Source organism: Sus scrofa, chromosome 3, assembly GCF_054392235.1.
Source record: "Sus scrofa isolate SSC_HxYL_T2T_F1_AM1 chromosome 3, Sscrofa_HxYL_maternal_Yorkshire_Landrace_v2.0, whole genome shotgun sequence".
Taxonomy (NCBI): domain Eukaryota; kingdom Metazoa; phylum Chordata; class Mammalia; order Artiodactyla; family Suidae; genus Sus; species Sus scrofa.
The window spans coordinates 120,142,910-120,158,545 of NC_139385.1; the positions used below are offsets into that span (position 1 = coordinate 120,142,910).

The following is a 15,636-nucleotide window of genomic DNA, read 5'->3' on the forward strand; positions in this document are numbered from 1 at the left end:
ATCTCTTTGTGTGTCTGTCTTTTTACCAATACCACACTGTCCTAAGTTTAGATTTGTAAGTTTTGATATCAAATAGCAGGATACTCTGACTCTGTTTGTCGTTTTCAAAATTGTTCTGTCTATTGTAAGTTCTTTGCCTTTCCATGTAAATTCTTTTTTTAAAAAATTATTCAAAAAAAATTTGGGGGGAGTTCCCATTGAGGCTCAGTGGAAACGAATCTGAATGGTATCCATGAGGATGCAGGTTCAATCCCTGGCCTTGCTCAGTGGGTTAAGGATCTGGCATTGCTGTGAACTGTGGTGTAACAGGCCAGCAGCTACAGCTTGGACTAGACCTCCATATGCCGGGGGTTCGGCCCTAAAAAGACAAAAAAAAAAAAAAATTGACATTTTTATTTGTTTATATTTTTAATGGAAGTATATTTAATTTACAATGCCGTGTTATTTTCAAGTGCAAAGCAAAGAGATTCAGTTATACATACATATATATTCTTTTTCAGATTCTTTCCCAATTACATTATTACAAGATAATAATTCCCTGTGCTATACAGTTCGTCCGTATTGGTTATCTTCCCCCCCCCCCAAACTTATTTAGAAAAACAAATCCAGGTCCCAGTGTCCCCATGCCCTCCCCTACTCCACCCATAATTTAAATAAGTTTGGAGATAGTGTTGGGGCCAGGTGAAGGGCAGTTGTGAGAGGAAGGGAGGAGAGCCCGCTAGAGCTGCCTGCAGCGCTGCTTTTTGATAATCTTTTTCCCGGCTGGCCCCTAGCTTCTCATCCCACTGGCCCATGGGCTTGGTGGCCGGCAGGTCCCGCAGCCCTCCCCCCGCAGAGATCTCTGGGAGCAGGTGCTCAGCGTGCTCCTCTTAGTTCTCCAACAGCAAGCAGCTGCCTGGTCTGCAGGGCAGTCTCAGAGTGAGGGTGACTGGGCAGGCTCTTGATGGTCAGCAGCAGACCCCATGCCCAGCTCAGCTGTCCAGTTCCTCTCCAGCAAACTTGGCACCCAAATTTGGGTGGAAAACTTTGGTCAGAAGTAGCCTATGGGTGGGGAGGCAGGAACGTCCTTCCCCGTCAGAGTTATGCTGAATAGGCCTCTGTGTATGGGGTTCCCTCAGGGCCCTCGGTGGTGACCTGCAGGTCAGTGAGGTCCTCCTCGTTGGGAAGGACCTTGAAGCCATCAGGTGGGTCCAGCGGCGTCACCTCCTTGAACACCAGGCAGATGATGGGGGCATGTTCTCTATGTTGGAGGTCATGGCTGTGGCCTGGGGCAGGTCCGCCCTCCCCCTTCCTGCTCTGGCCGACTACCAGCTGCAGTGGGGCTTGGAGGCTGGAGACCACTGCAGGTGTGGTCCTGCCAAGGCCTTGGCAGCTCCAATGCCTCCAAAGGGTCCCCCGCCTCACGCCTGCAGCTCAGCCTGCCAGGTCCTGTGGGTGCTGCTGGTATTCTTAAGAATTATCTGTTTTATATATAGTAACCTGTATATGTTAATCCCAGCCTCCTAATTTGTCCCTCCCCTCCCTCTTTCCCCTTTGCTACCATAAATTTGTTTTCTGTCTGTGGGTCTCTTTCTGTTTTGTAAATAAGTTCATTTGTATCTTTTTTTCAGATTCCACATATAAGTGATATCATATGATATTTGTATTTCTTTGACTTAATTTCACTTAGTATGACAATTTCTAGGTCTAGCCATGTTGCTGCAAATGGTATAATTTTACTTTTTATGGCTGAGTAGTATTCCACTATATGTATCCCTGCATTTGTTGATGGACATTTAGGTTGCTTCCATGTCTTGTCTATTGTCAATAGTGCTGTGATCAGCACTGGGATGCATGTATCTTTATGAATTATGGTTTTCTCCAGATAAATGCCCAGGAGTGGGATTGCTGGATCATATGGGAGCTCTGTTTTTAGTTTTTTAAGGAACCTCCATACTGTTTTCCATAGTGATCCAAATTTACATTCCCATCAAGAGTGTAGGAATGCCATACCCTCTCTGGCATTTATTATTTGTAGACTTTTTAGTGAGGGCCATTCTGACTGGTGTGAAGTGATACCTCATTTAATTGTGTTTTATGTTTCTCAAATAATTAATGGTATTGAGAATCTTTTCATGTACCTGTTGGCTGTTTGTATGTCTTTTTTGGAGAAATGTCGGTTTAGGTTTATTGCTTATTTTTTGATTGAGTTACTTGGTCTTTTGAGATTAAGTTGTATGAGCTGTTTGTATATTTTTTTTGAAATTAATCCCTTGTTGGTAGCATCATTTGCAAGTATTTTCGCCCAGGCATAGGTTGTTTTTTCATTTTTGTTTATGGTTTTCTTTGCTGTTAGAGAAAACTTCTACATTTAATTAGGTTCCATTTGTTTATTTTTGTTTTTATTTCCATTACTCTAGGAGACAGAGCCAAAAAAATATTGCTTCGATTTATGTCAAAGAGTATTCTGTGTTTTCCTCTGGGAGTTTTATAGTGTCCAGACTTACTTTTAGGTCTTTAATCCATTTTGAGTTTATTTTTGTACATGATGTCCGAGAATGTTCTAATTCATTCTTTTACATGTAGTTGTCCAATTTCCCCAGCACCCCTTATTGAAGAGACTGTCTTTTTTCCACTATATATTCTTGCCTCCTTTGTCATAGTTGAATTGACCATAGATGCTTGGGTTTACTTCTGGGCTTTCTGCCCTGTTCCACTGATCTATATTTCTGTTTTTGTGCCCATAACATATATATATTTTTAATTTTAATTATTTATTTATTTATTTATTTTTACGTATTGTTTTGATGACTATAGCTTTGCAGTGCAGTCTGAAGCCAGGGAGCTTGAGTCCTCTAGCTCCATTCTTCTTTCTCAAGATTGTTTTGGCTGTTCAGGTCTTTTGCGTTTCCATACAAACTTAAAATTTTTTTTTGTTCTAGTTCTGTGAAAAATGCCATGGTAATTTGATAGGGATTGCATTGAATCTGTAAGATTGCCTTGGGTGGTATGATCATTTTAACAATATTAATTCTTCCAATCAAAGGACATGGTATATCTTTCCATTTATTTGTGTCACCTTCAATTTCTTTCATCAGTATCTTATAGTTTTTGGAGTACAGATCTTTTGCCTCCAGGTAGATTTATTCCTAGGTTTCGTATTCCTTTTAATGTGAGATGTCCTCTGGGCTCAGAAGTGCAATCCTGCCTCACCACCAAAGCCAGGTGTTTAAGGAATGTCTCCTAGGTAGGCTGTGTGTGTCCTTGTGCTATAGTGGTACCATAGCTGCCCATGGGGTATTGGTGGGTCAAACTGTTTCTCATTTGGCTGTGAGGCCTTATGGAGGATGTGCAGGAGTGGGCAGGGCTCTCGAAATGTCATACCCACCGATGCTAACAGGTTAGAGGATTCCAAAATGCTGCCCACCAGTGCTGGTATTATCAAGGCAGCCTGAGATCACATAAATGGCTCTGGCCAGGGACTGTCCCAGGGAGTGTCCTAACTGGTTCCTGACTTTTTGGCAGATGCTTCAAGATTAGTAAGTGGGTTCCCTTCATTTACTGTTCATGTGCTTTTCAGTCTGGTGTTTTTGCACTGGTTTTTGTTGAGTGAGCCTGTATGCAAGCCCTTTAACAGTATTTTTTTGTTGTTGTTCTCTGTACTTCTCTAGTTTTCCTGGGTATGTTCCTTCTTGATTATCAAAGCTTGGTGTTTTGAGGGCTTGTCTCTTCTGTGTGTGATATAGGGGTTGAGGTGCCTGATGTGAAGCTCAAATTCCTTGCTTCTCAGGGAAAAGGTTTTTTACTGTTGTGCTCCCTCCCTAGAGTGGATTGTTGTGGCTGGGATGTGGGTTTTTCCTTGGCAAGATCCTATCTCTGCCTCTCCTACCCATCTCAATGCTGTCTCTGTATCCTTTGTTGTGAGGCTCTGTTCATCCGGTTTTCAGGTCCCTTCCTGAGGGAATTATTTCATACGTCGTTGTAGATTTGTTGTATTCATGGAGTATGAAGGAGTTCCCTTCAGGGACCTGCAAGTTCATGAACACTTTCCCGCAAACAGTCCTTAGCTCATCAGGTATAGACCTAATGCCTGTGGTAGACCAGGACCTAGTTTGCCTCCCACCAGCATAATTAGCAGAACTTTTCCTTCCTGGAAGTGTAGGTATCTGACCGAGGATATACCTGATGGAGTAGTGGGTAGGGTTCTCTATTCTATAAACTATCAGTTTCATAACCTCCTAAGAGAACTTAAAACCATGCGGGGCATCCTGCCCCTCAGGCTTATCTTTGTACCAGGTAACTTGCCTGCTTAGAATGCTGCAACGAGGAGGAGGGAATGTGTGTTTAAAGGACCCTTCCTGGCTTACTGAAGATTTTCCCCAGTAAACAAACATCTGAAGCTTAGGTGGAGAGCAAAGTGCTTTGGAACCAAAGTATCAAATAAAGGGACACCTGGTGTAATTCCTCTCAGCCTTCTTTCTATTAAGTTCGTTTTCAGGATCAGAAACAGAGCCCACAATTTGTGCAAAAAAATCATAATCAGTATGACAGCTAATTTATTCTGAGTCTTTCCTTTTATTCTATCCATTTTATTAATGGATAATAAATGTGACTCTGTTTTATTAATGGGTGCCTTACATCGCTGCAGCCCGGAATGAAGAATAGTTTAATGCTGGTTTTCTAATTGATCCTCTTCTAAAAGGGCCAGGTCACTGCCTGTTGAATCAGCCTAAGCTGATGTCTCCAGGGTTGGGCAAGAGAAAGAAAGTGCTTTGGGAAAGAAGACTGGATTGTCGTCAGATGCTTGTCATGCTGTTTTTGTCCTCATGGTGCCTCTATTGTTGTAGAAGTGAACACAAGTCTGGGGAATGCGAATTAATTCTTATGTCAGCTGTTTGTTCAACAGAGCTGATCTTTTGCCAGCTCCCAGGATTTCCTGATTTGCCACAGTGGCCACCAGGGCTCCCCAGAGAGCTACGGAGAAGAGACTCTCCCGGCAAACCCATTGTATTATTGCAGTTTTCCCCTCAAATATGTGACTACTGGGCTTCGGAGTCGGTTAATGCCGACCTTAAAAGCAAGTAAAGGGGCTTTTTGATCCCTTTTCCTGGACCACTCCCTATTTCTCAGCCTCCCAGGTGAGAAAGGTTAAGAGATGGCAAGTCAAGAAAAAGCCCATCAAAGACTAAAGGAGGGAGGGGTTTTCCTGTTAAGGTCTGGTGCAGAGGTCACCTAAGTCAGTTTACTTGTGCCTTCTTACTTGACTTACAAACTTCTCACCAGGTCAGGGGACAGAATAAGGGGTTTCCAAACAAGAGGAAACAACAAAATGAGCTTTCAAGCCAGCCAAAACCATTCAAAAGAATACTAAAACCTACAAGAGATGGGTAGAAATAGATGGTGGGTATCCAAGACTGCTGAACATGTGATTGACCATTTGCAACCTGCTGACACAGATTCCTATGGAACACAAGTATATATACAGAGTCACCTGTGGTCTTGAGTGTATTGGTAATTGATTATTTTTCAAGGGGGTATTATTTTATGGTATGGGTATACTGAATTGATTTAACTTATTGATGGACATGAGGGTCATTTCTATTTGTGGCTATTGTGAAAAAAGCTGCTATTGGGAAAAGACCATTTGTGGACATATGTCTGCATATGTCACTGGGGCAGAATTACAAGTATACAAAGAACTAAGCCACACACAAAAAATCACACATTTAGAGAACATGCTATAGGGATCAGAGGATGAGATGTCAAAACCAGGGGCCAGCATTCAGAGAAAATGAAGCCTTTGAACTGGTTAGGAGAGATCTTGCAGAACTAGGGCACAGGGCAGCACGAAGAGCATCCCAGGGGGAGGTGAACAGCGAATGAGAGCACGAAGGAGGGAAAGTTCAGGCTGGGAGAGGATTATCATAAAAGCTAAACTGATGGGCTTGGAATCACTTGCCCATTCCTTTTATTTAATGACTTCACTGTCGTCCAGAGAGGATCTCTCTCTATTGATCTGCCCCCAAACCATGTGCCTTCTACACTCTTCGACACCTCTCGCTCTGATCACATGAAACAATATGCCTAGAACAAGATAGAAACTGTTCAGGTTGTGAATTTATTCCTTTCTTACACTTTGATTTCCAGGGTCGCTACTTCTTGTGTGAAGAGCGGGGAAGTACATGGTGGTTCTTGTAACCTGGAAAGACTAGGTACTTAGAGACAGTCTATTTATATCAGTGGCTTAGAACCAGCAAGAGGTAGATTCAAACATGCTGGAGCCATCAGGATTTTTGGCTTCTTCCTCCTTCCCACTGCTTTGGTGACCTGTACTGTGTCCTCACTGTCTTCTTGCCACTGTGAAAGCATGCACCTCTTTCCTCTGCCTCTACAAGGACCTCGAAACATCAGTATCCCCACGTGAGCCTTATCATCAAACTCTGCTCTCTATGGGCTTTTCCCTTTCAAAATAAAAACATGGTCAAGCCTCTTCCATTAAAGAACAGAAACAATCAAACTATTTTCCGATGCCAAATCCTTGCTATTTTTGTCAGTCACCTGTCAATTCCTTGTAGTCAAGGTCTTGGAAGTGCTCATCTACATTTTCTTTTTTCCATTTTCTCTAGTACAAATCACTATTAATCCTAACGTGTCTTGGATTCCACCCCATCCCTTCACTGAAATGGCTCTCATGGTGTTAGTTATATGCTGCTGCAGAACAAATCATCCTACACGTAGCAGTTTATAACAATGAATGTTTTCTGAGGATCAGGAATATGGAAGCAGCTTGGCTGGGAGGTTCCGGCTCAGGGTTTCTCACACGCTTATGATAAAGTTGCCAGTTGAGCTGTGATGATCACAAGGTTCAGCTGAGGCTGGAGTGGACTTCCGTGTTCCCTCAAGTGCTTGGCTGAGTTCTCAGTTCTTGCTGGGCATTGTTCAAAGGCTTTTGTTCTCACCATGTGCTCCTTCTCTGTGGGGCTTCTCACAGTGTGGAAGCTTGTTTCTCCTGGCGCAAGAGACGAGAGAGAGAGAGAGAGAGAGAGAGAGAGAGAGAGAGAGAGAGAGAGAGAGAGAGGGAGAGAGAGAGAGAGAGAGAGAGAGAGAGAGAGAGAGAGACAAAGAGATTGCCGCAGTCCTCTGTAACTCAAACTGGGAAGTGACAAACCCTCATTTCCATCACATGTTGCTGGTCCCACAGAGCAACTCTGAGAGGGGGAGGTACCTCACAGCATGTGAATACCAGCAGGTAGGGTCACTGGGTCCCTCTTTCAGATTGTTTACCAGACCACTTAAGGGCCTGTTATTGGCCAAATAAAGCAGGCATTGAAGTATCCTTTCCAAGTATTATGGACTGCATATTTGCGTCTTTCCAAAATTCATATATTGAAGCTCTAATCCCCACTATGATGATATTAGGAGGTGGTTATGTCACAGTGATTATGCCATGGGAATGGAGCCCTCATGATGAAATCAGTGCCCTTATGAGGGGAGACACAAGAGAGCTTGCTCCCCCCACATATAATGACATAACCCAGAAAAGGGGTCTCGCCAGGAACTGAATTGGCTGGCATTTCAGTCTTGGACTTCCTAGTCTCCAGAACAGTGATAAATACATGTCTGTTGTTTAAGCCACCCAGATCATGGCATTTTTGTTACAGCAGCCCAAACTAAGAGAGCAAAGAAGGGATTTTACCTCCAAGTAGGATTTCGCTCACCCGCTTTTCCCTCCTTAACCCCCTCTTCTCTCTTGGTGTTTGTGATTGCCTCCTACTTGGTTTTCCTCCCACTTCTTGGGTGGTTAATTCTCAGCCTCCATTCCTCCTTTTCCTGCCTCCTAAGAATTGGTCTGCTCCCAGGAAAATGTCCTCAGATCCCTGACTTCTTCCAAACTTGGTGGCCCCAAGCTGAACTCATAATTGTCCTTTCATTCCTCGTCCTCCTTTGGTCACTATATCAATGACTGGCCTGGGACCTCAATTGCTCCCCAATTTCAGGGGGCCTCTAATGTCAGAGTGATTGGCTAAATCAGAAGTTGCAAATTATGGAGCACTGGGAATATTTTGTTTGTTTAGGTGAAATAGTATTCATAATAAAAATAACACAATATCCAGATTTTCATTTATCCTTTAAACCTGGATTTCCACATGCTAACAATAAGTGGGGGACCCCCTTTATTCTAAGCATATGCTCTATCCAATGGAAATTGGTCTGGAAAAATGCTGGTGCTTTTTTAAAATTTTTCAGAATTATTCACTGTGTGTGTAAAAAATATAAATATTATTGCAATAATATAGGGAATGTCGGGAGTTCCCGTCGTGGCACAGCAGAAATGAATCCGACTAGGAACCATGAGGTTGAGGGTTTGATCCCCAGCCTCTCTCAGTGGGTTAAGGATCTGGCATTGCTGTGAACTGTGGTGTAGTTCGCAGACGTGGCACAGATCCTGCGTTGCTGTGGCCCTGGTGTAGGCCAGCAGCTACAGCTCCAATTAGACCCCTAGCCTGGGAACCTCCACATGCCATGGGTGCGGCCCTAAAAAGACAAAAGAAAAATAATAATAATAATAATAATATAGGAAATGTGGGCTTTACATTGCTTTAGCTCAAACTCTAAATGAAGGAAAATGAAGTCAACTTTTTAAAGACTGGTTCCTTTTAGTATTTGTGGTTGCTGCTTTCTCCCCCTGTTGTTGTTAATTATGTTAATTAAACATGGTAAATAAGCTGCCTGATGAGTTTGCATTTAGAGAGAGAACTTAGAGCATAACTGGTCCAAAGACTGTGGTAAGACGCCACCTGAGCTCAGCGAACAAACCACCCGCGTTTGCTCAGTGGTTTCTGCTTTCTTGGTTGGCTCCACTTACTCGGGTTTTTGTTAAGTAAAGCTTTGTCTGTTTTGATAGGAGCTATGTGTTACCCTTCTGCACCGGAGACTTATTCCAGTGGGGGTGGGGTAAAGTGCCCAGGAAGTGGGGAGTTGCTCACACTGAGGGGGATTTAGCTCCTTCCTGAGCTGTGCTTCCAGGTAAGAGATGGTACCAGGCTTTGGAAACACTGGGTTCTGGGTTAGTAGCCTCAGCTCCATGCAAGAGGGATACCAAGATCCCACTCCTGAGCCTCAACAGCTGATTCCTTATAAACAAAACAGCAGAGAATGCTTTTGAAAGCTCCAAATGAGAATTTATTATATTCTTAAATCAGGGATAAATAACATGTAGGAATAGATTATAAAGAAAGAAAACTGCTGCTAAGTGATAGCCTGTTTAATCTGTTTCAGTTTCCTAATAATGTTTTGCGGGTGTAACCAGGGCTCTGCGCTGCTAAACTGAACCACAAATCACCTTGTCTGCCTGCAGTTTGCTGGCTGTATTTACAAATGTATTTTTTCCCCAGATATAAAGATCTCCAGGAACTTAATTTTTTCAGGAGTCTCCACTCCCTTATAAAATTTTATGTACTGCTCCCTGATTTCCTATCATAAAATGGGGGATGCATTTTAAGAATAGGTTTCTTTGGAAAGATCTCTGTATAATATTTTTTTTTCTTTTTCACTATACTAAGCTATATTATATAAATAAAAAGATGGTATGAGCCAAATACACTCATATTTCAACAAAATAGAGTTTCTCTGCAGGCACTGAGATTTAAGTATCCTATCAGATGAAATCAACTGCACATTGAATTCTCCTCTCTGAGCTGCCATATTTCTGAGATCTTATTACTTTTGGCAACAGAAGAAACTGGTCACTTAACAGTAATTCAGGCTGGGCAGGTAGGTCTCTTCAACTAAGCAAAGCCAAAGAATTAAATTAAGTTAGTCTCAAATAGCACCATTTGCTGCTTTAACCTGAGAGTCTTACTTCACATCATTAAAAGCAGGGTTTGAGAAAGTCAAAACAGCTTGGCGATCTGCTTCAATTTCCATTTTATTTTGGCAGATCTCCTTTGGCTGAGTGTATACAAAGTTGACTCTTGATTCAAGAAGAAAACAGGATAAGAAAAAGAAGAAAGGAGAAGTAAGTATTGGGGGGGGAGTGGGAAAGGAAACATTTATTGAGAACTGACTATAGTCAGGCATTTTGTATATTTTTATCCCATTTAATGTAGTAAAACCTTGATAAGTAGATGCTGTGTCCGTACTTTTGATGAATGGTTTGAGACTTTGAAAGATGAACTGGCTAACTCCAAGATTTGTATTCTTTCTGTTACTACCTGGAGAATAATAAAAAGTGAGAATACGTTTGAAGGATTGTGACCCATTCACTGCAGGGCTTTGCTGAGAAGTTGGTGCAAGGAAGGTGGGGGGCTGGAAGGGCTGAGGTGAGGATGAAAGGCTAAGAGGTGTGATTTTAAAAAAGCTGAGAGTCAGATACAAGGTCCAGGGAGATCTGGCATGCTTTCTGTTTTTCTCACTAAATCTTGACTGACAGTGGTACCTCATGTTGGATTCAGCTGCATCTATTGCTATAGGGGCCATTACCAGAGATTTTGAAATCTGTGTTATCTTGAGCAGCTGGAGTGGGCACTATCAGTTTGCTTGTTTATTTGACTAAAATCTGGACCCAATAGTGGCCTAATTCAGTGAAGCTGAGGTGCTATAACTTCTTTGGTGTAACAGAAAGGGAGAAATCCAAAGGCTTGGGGGGAGGAAGACTGAAATACAGTTTTCAGTTGTGACCCTTCTCCATTCCACTATGTCCCCAGGAAGACCCAAAGCGTGGAGAAATGCACTGAGGAGACAAACAGCATCATTCTGTAGAGGTCTGCATGGTCTGCCTCTTGCTGCTGGGCATGAAAGTGATAGAGACCACTTTACACCACACCCGCAGAGGGACTGAGACCAAGTGTCAGCACTTCTGAGACAGCATGGCCCAGTTATTGAAATGGTCGGTAGGGGGTGGAACAGCAATCTCAATGTTGTGACCCATTGGGACAGTTTGATCAGTATCCTTAGGACTGAGAGTTGGGCAGCCAACTAAAGTAGTAGATGTAATTAGAAACATTTGAGACTGGATACTGATCTTGTGTCGCTATTGTAGGATTGTGTCCTCTCACTCTGATCCCAGACTTAAGCCAGTTCAATCACTTCGGGCCTCTTTTTATTTATTTATTTATTTTGGTCTTTTTAGGGCCAAAGGACTGCATATGGAAGTTCCCAGGCTAGGGGTTGAATAGGAGCTGCAGCTGCTGGCCTACGCCACAGCCATAGCCACACCGGATCTAAGCCGCATCTGCAAACTTGTGGCAATGCCCGATCTTTAACCCGCTGACCAAGGCCAGGGATCGAACCTGTGTCCTCATGGATACTAGTTGGGTTCCTAACCTGCTGAGCCACAGGAACTTTGACTTGGGGCCTCTTGAAAGAAGGAGAGACCGAGTCTCTTTGAAGAAGGAGCCTCTGACACTACCACAGTTATATAGTGTAAATATTCTTCCAAGACTTTCTCCAAAGGACCTACATTCACATTTCAGGATAACAGTAAATTGAAGAAAGAAAAATAACAATATCTGTAGGACTTGTAGATAATATATCAGAATTAATGTTTATCCTGGGGGCCCTGAAATGCATCCATAGTCTGCCAGAGGGGCAGCTTGTGGAGGCTGGGTGATAAATGGAGTTTTTAATCTAAATCCATCTCACAGTAGGCCTAGAAAATCTTTGAATTTACCTTGGGTTATTTCCTAAATTCCCGAATACGTGATTGGCATAGGCTCACTAGGAAGTGGCAGAATCACCATGCTGGTTCCATTGCTTCTGGACTGAGGGCTTCTATCCTAGGGCGATCCAAGCAGAAGACACTGGAATTTCCTCTCCCACCAATCCCCGGGGTGAATGCAATTGCTGGTGCCACCATCTAATGTTGGCAAGATGTGGAAATGGTGATTCCTTCCATATCCCCACCTAATTTGCCTATTGGTCTGGCCAGAAGGCAGATAGGTCTTGGAGAATGACTGTGCATTTTTGGAAGCTTAATCAAATGTGATTCCAATTGTAGCAGCAATATAGCTGGAGTAGGTGCCATGGGAGACTGGGCCACCTGTTCGTCCAACTTACTTATGCTTTAGAACCATTTCTACTCAATTACAGCCTGGGGTCATGCTTGCCCGCTGCTGTGACCTGGGATTCAGATAATACTCAGCTCATAATGAACAGCTGTGATGGACTTGTATCTTGGGCTCCAGGGTCAGGCATTGAGTCTCAGCTAGGGCTCGATGGTAAACCAGAAGCTCTTCCTCAAAGGAGAATAGACATTTGAAGAGGAGGACATGGCTTTGCTCCAAAACCTTAGGGTTTGGTACCTCTACTGGGGCTGACCAGAAATTCCATACAGTATTTTTATCTGCCGCAGATGCTGGGATCATTACAGGATCTGCATCTGGGTTATGAGGCCCAAGTAGCTGAGCAGCTTTCATTAATTGAGCTAATTGCAGAGGCCTCTCTTGCTCATGGCCTAATTCAAATCTGGCAACCTTATGGGTTTCTCAGTCAGTGAGTCAGAGTAACTAATACACTTAAATGCGGTAGGTGTGTAGCATGACCGTCTGGCCCAGTCGGCCCAGGCCAGTCCCAGGTGGTTCTAAAAGTTAAAATCCCAGCCAACAGTCTTCAGTGTTTTATTCCCTCTTCTATAGGTCTTCACCATCTTACTCTCCTGGAAGAGGACTTTGCCCCTTTTATAGAGCTTCAAGATGTTACTCCCTTGGACAAATGCCATGAACTTTATAGACGCTTAATATTTAATGGGGGAAATACGTGTCTTCTTTTGAATGTATGCTATCAGCACTCATTTCAAATAGCTTATCTGGAAATTTTCTAATTTTTGATGGCAAAAATGAATCCTGCCATCCTGCTGAGGTCTTATCTCCCCTTCCAGGGGCTCCTTCCCTGCTGACCCCAGGGAAATTCTCAGAGGATTCTTGGATTATATTTATGTAGCAAAGAAACATTAACGTGTCAAGGGCGTGGTAGCCAACGCCCTAAACTGGTAAACGCTTATGCGATTTTTTTCCTGTAAGGCAGTTTATGCATATAAGAGTCTTAATGTAAATTCACTAGTCTGAGGTCTTATATTTCCGTAACAGGTTCCACCTGCTATTCCCATGCAGCTGCTTTTCTAAGCCTAGAGCATGGAATGTCTTGGCTAAGAAATTAAATTTAAGGATCCAATTTTGTGGCATTTTTGTTAAGGTCAGGCAGTGGGAGCATACAGTGGCCCCCACTCTGTTGCCATGTTCCCCGTGGATAGACGAAAGGATATAGATGTGGAGGCTGGAGAAAAGTCATGATGAAAGAAGAGAAGGAATCTGGGAGTGGTGGGAGTTTGTAGGAAGAAAACGTAACAGAGAAAGGGTGGGGAGAAAAAGCTGCTCTTTCCACTGGCAGAGCAGGGCACTTATATCTGGCAGGAAACTGGACACGGCCAGGTGGTTTGGGCCTGTTCTCCCTGTTGTGGGCCTGTTGAGGGAGTAAATTGATTCTCCCGTCCCTGTGAAACGTAGTGTAGCCAGCTCTTGCTCTCACTTTCCAGCACTGGACTACGAGCCTCCAGAAAAGCACCTACTCCTCCTCTGCAGGGGTCTTGTCTGTCCATTCAGTTAACTCTGGAATGGTCATCTCTCTCTTTTCTCTGTTTCTACTCAATGCTACAGGAAGAGAACAGCCACAGGGGAGTTCTCTTTGTGGCTCAGTGGCAACGAATCTGACTAGGATCCGTGAGGATGTGGGCTTGATCCCTGGCCTCAGTGGGTTAAGGATCTGGCATTGCCCTGAGCTGTGGTGTAGGCTGGCAGCTACAGTTCAGATTCAATGCCTGGGAACTTGATATGCTGCAGATTCGGCCTTAAAAGGTGGTGGTGGTGGGGGGGGGAGGTGAAGGAAGAAAAGAGAGAGTGAGAGAGAACAGCCGTGGCTTTTGAGACCTGAGCAGCTTCCTCTTCTGCCACTCCAGATGTCCTGGGGGCCAAAGCCAGTATCATGCTGAGTCACATCAGTGTCTGGGACCAAAGGAAAAACGTGCATCCCTACAAATACATTTTCATCACTCTTTTAATTTTTTTTTTTTCTGGAACATTCAAGAAGTTGAACCGGAGTTCCCGTTGTGGCTCAGTGGTTAACGAATCTGACCAGGAACCATGAGGTTGTGGGTTCAAGCCCTGGCCTTGCTCAGTGGGTTAAGGATCTGGCATTGCTGTGAGCTGTGGTGTAGGTCACAGATGTGGCCTGGATCCCGCGTTGCTGTGGCTGTGGTGTAGGCTGGTGGCTACAGCTCCGATTTGACCCCTAGCCTGGGAACCTCCATATACAGCAGGTGTGGCCCTAAAAAGACCAAAAAACCAAAAAAAAAAAAAAAGTTAACCGATCTTGAACATTTAACTTCTCTGTGCCTCTGTTCACTCCTCTGGAAAATGGGGACTATTCCAGTCCCAATCTCATAGGGCAGCTGTGAGGGGAAGGCCCTCTAGCTGACTGAGGTGACTGCCTCCCTGAAGTGTGTTCATAAAGGCTCTGGCAAGGCAGTGTGAGTGGGTCAGGTGCAGTCCTGCTCTCCTGAAGTTGACTGTCCAGGAGGGAAGAGCCATTAAGCCATAGCAGAGTAACTCATGAGGTCAATGACTTCATTTTTCTGACAGAGAGCAAGCCTCCACAAGCCCACTGGGGTCAGAAAACTTAGAAGAACTCTCTCACTGTCTTTCTCACCTACCTTTTTTTCAGTATGTCCTGATTACAGCTGTGAGCAAATTTTTGTAGAAAAGCTTAGGGCTGTGCTGGAAAGTTTTACAGGACGGTGCTGCTGGTGGTGGCAGGAAACCAGGCACTGGGTCCTGAGTCCTGCTCTTACGCTTCCCTTCTTTCTCCTGAGCAAGAGGTAAGGCTCCTTGCCAGGTCTGTGAAGGGGTGCATGGTGAGGTTCAGGCAAGAGGGGTTCTTAACTGTCCTCTTCCTGCTTCCTGCTGTCCTTTCCCTTCATCCCTTTGCACCATGCTTGCATGCACCTGTATGTACACATAGCGGGCCAGAGGCTGTGGCACATCTCCCTGGAGAAATAATCAAGCCTCAGTTCTCATCAGCCCCATCTCGGTCTTGCAAAGTCCCAGTCTCAGGTGGTCCCCGCACGTCTGCAGCTTTTCCCTTCCTGTCAGTCATGGCTGTTCCATCCAGGGGAGGGTTGGCGATTGGGCTCATGTTTGCTCACTTCCCGGGGTGTGATGGGGTGGTTCCTGCCATGTGAGCATGGATGTGAAGAGTCAGATTTGGCTCCCCGAAGCAGGACTCTGCAAATATTTTCTGTAAATGTCCAGATAGGAATCATTTTAGACTTTGCTGGCCATGTGATTGTTGTTGTAAACACTTCACTCTGTGGTTATGGCACTAAAGCATCCTAGACAATGCACAAATGAATGAGCATGGCTGAGTTATTTATTTATTTTATCTTTTTAGGGCTATATCCATGGCATATGGAGGCTCCCAGGCTAGGGGTCAAATTAGAGCTGTAGCCACTGGCCTATACCACAGCCATATCAACAAGGGATCCGAACCGCATCTGCAACTTATACCACAGATCACGGCAACACCGGATCCTTAACCCACTGAGCGAGGCCAGGGATCGAACCTGTGTTCTCGTAGATGCTAGTCAGATTTGTTTCTGCTGAGCCA

The 15,636-nt window shown here is 44.1% G+C and overlaps 1 protein-coding gene across 6 annotated transcripts in view; it reads left to right on the forward strand.

Annotated features, from left to right (window-relative positions):
- The first annotated feature begins 1,044 nt into the window (after nucleotides 1-1,044).
- Nucleotides 1,045-15,636, forward strand: part of XDH (xanthine dehydrogenase) — a 125,130-nt gene continuing 110,538 nt past the window's right edge. Inside the window, exons 1-2 of one of the 6 annotated variants that reach the window (XM_085015594.1) lie at nucleotides 1,045-1,184; nucleotides 9,920-9,997. The gene's annotated coding sequence lies outside the window, so the exon portion shown is untranslated. Of the gene's footprint in view, nucleotides 1,185-8,729; nucleotides 9,007-9,653; nucleotides 9,754-9,919; nucleotides 9,998-15,636 lie in introns of those variants that run through there. The other 5 variants (XM_085015599.1, XM_085015597.1, XM_085015595.1 and 2 more) reach the window with 5 other exon arrangements.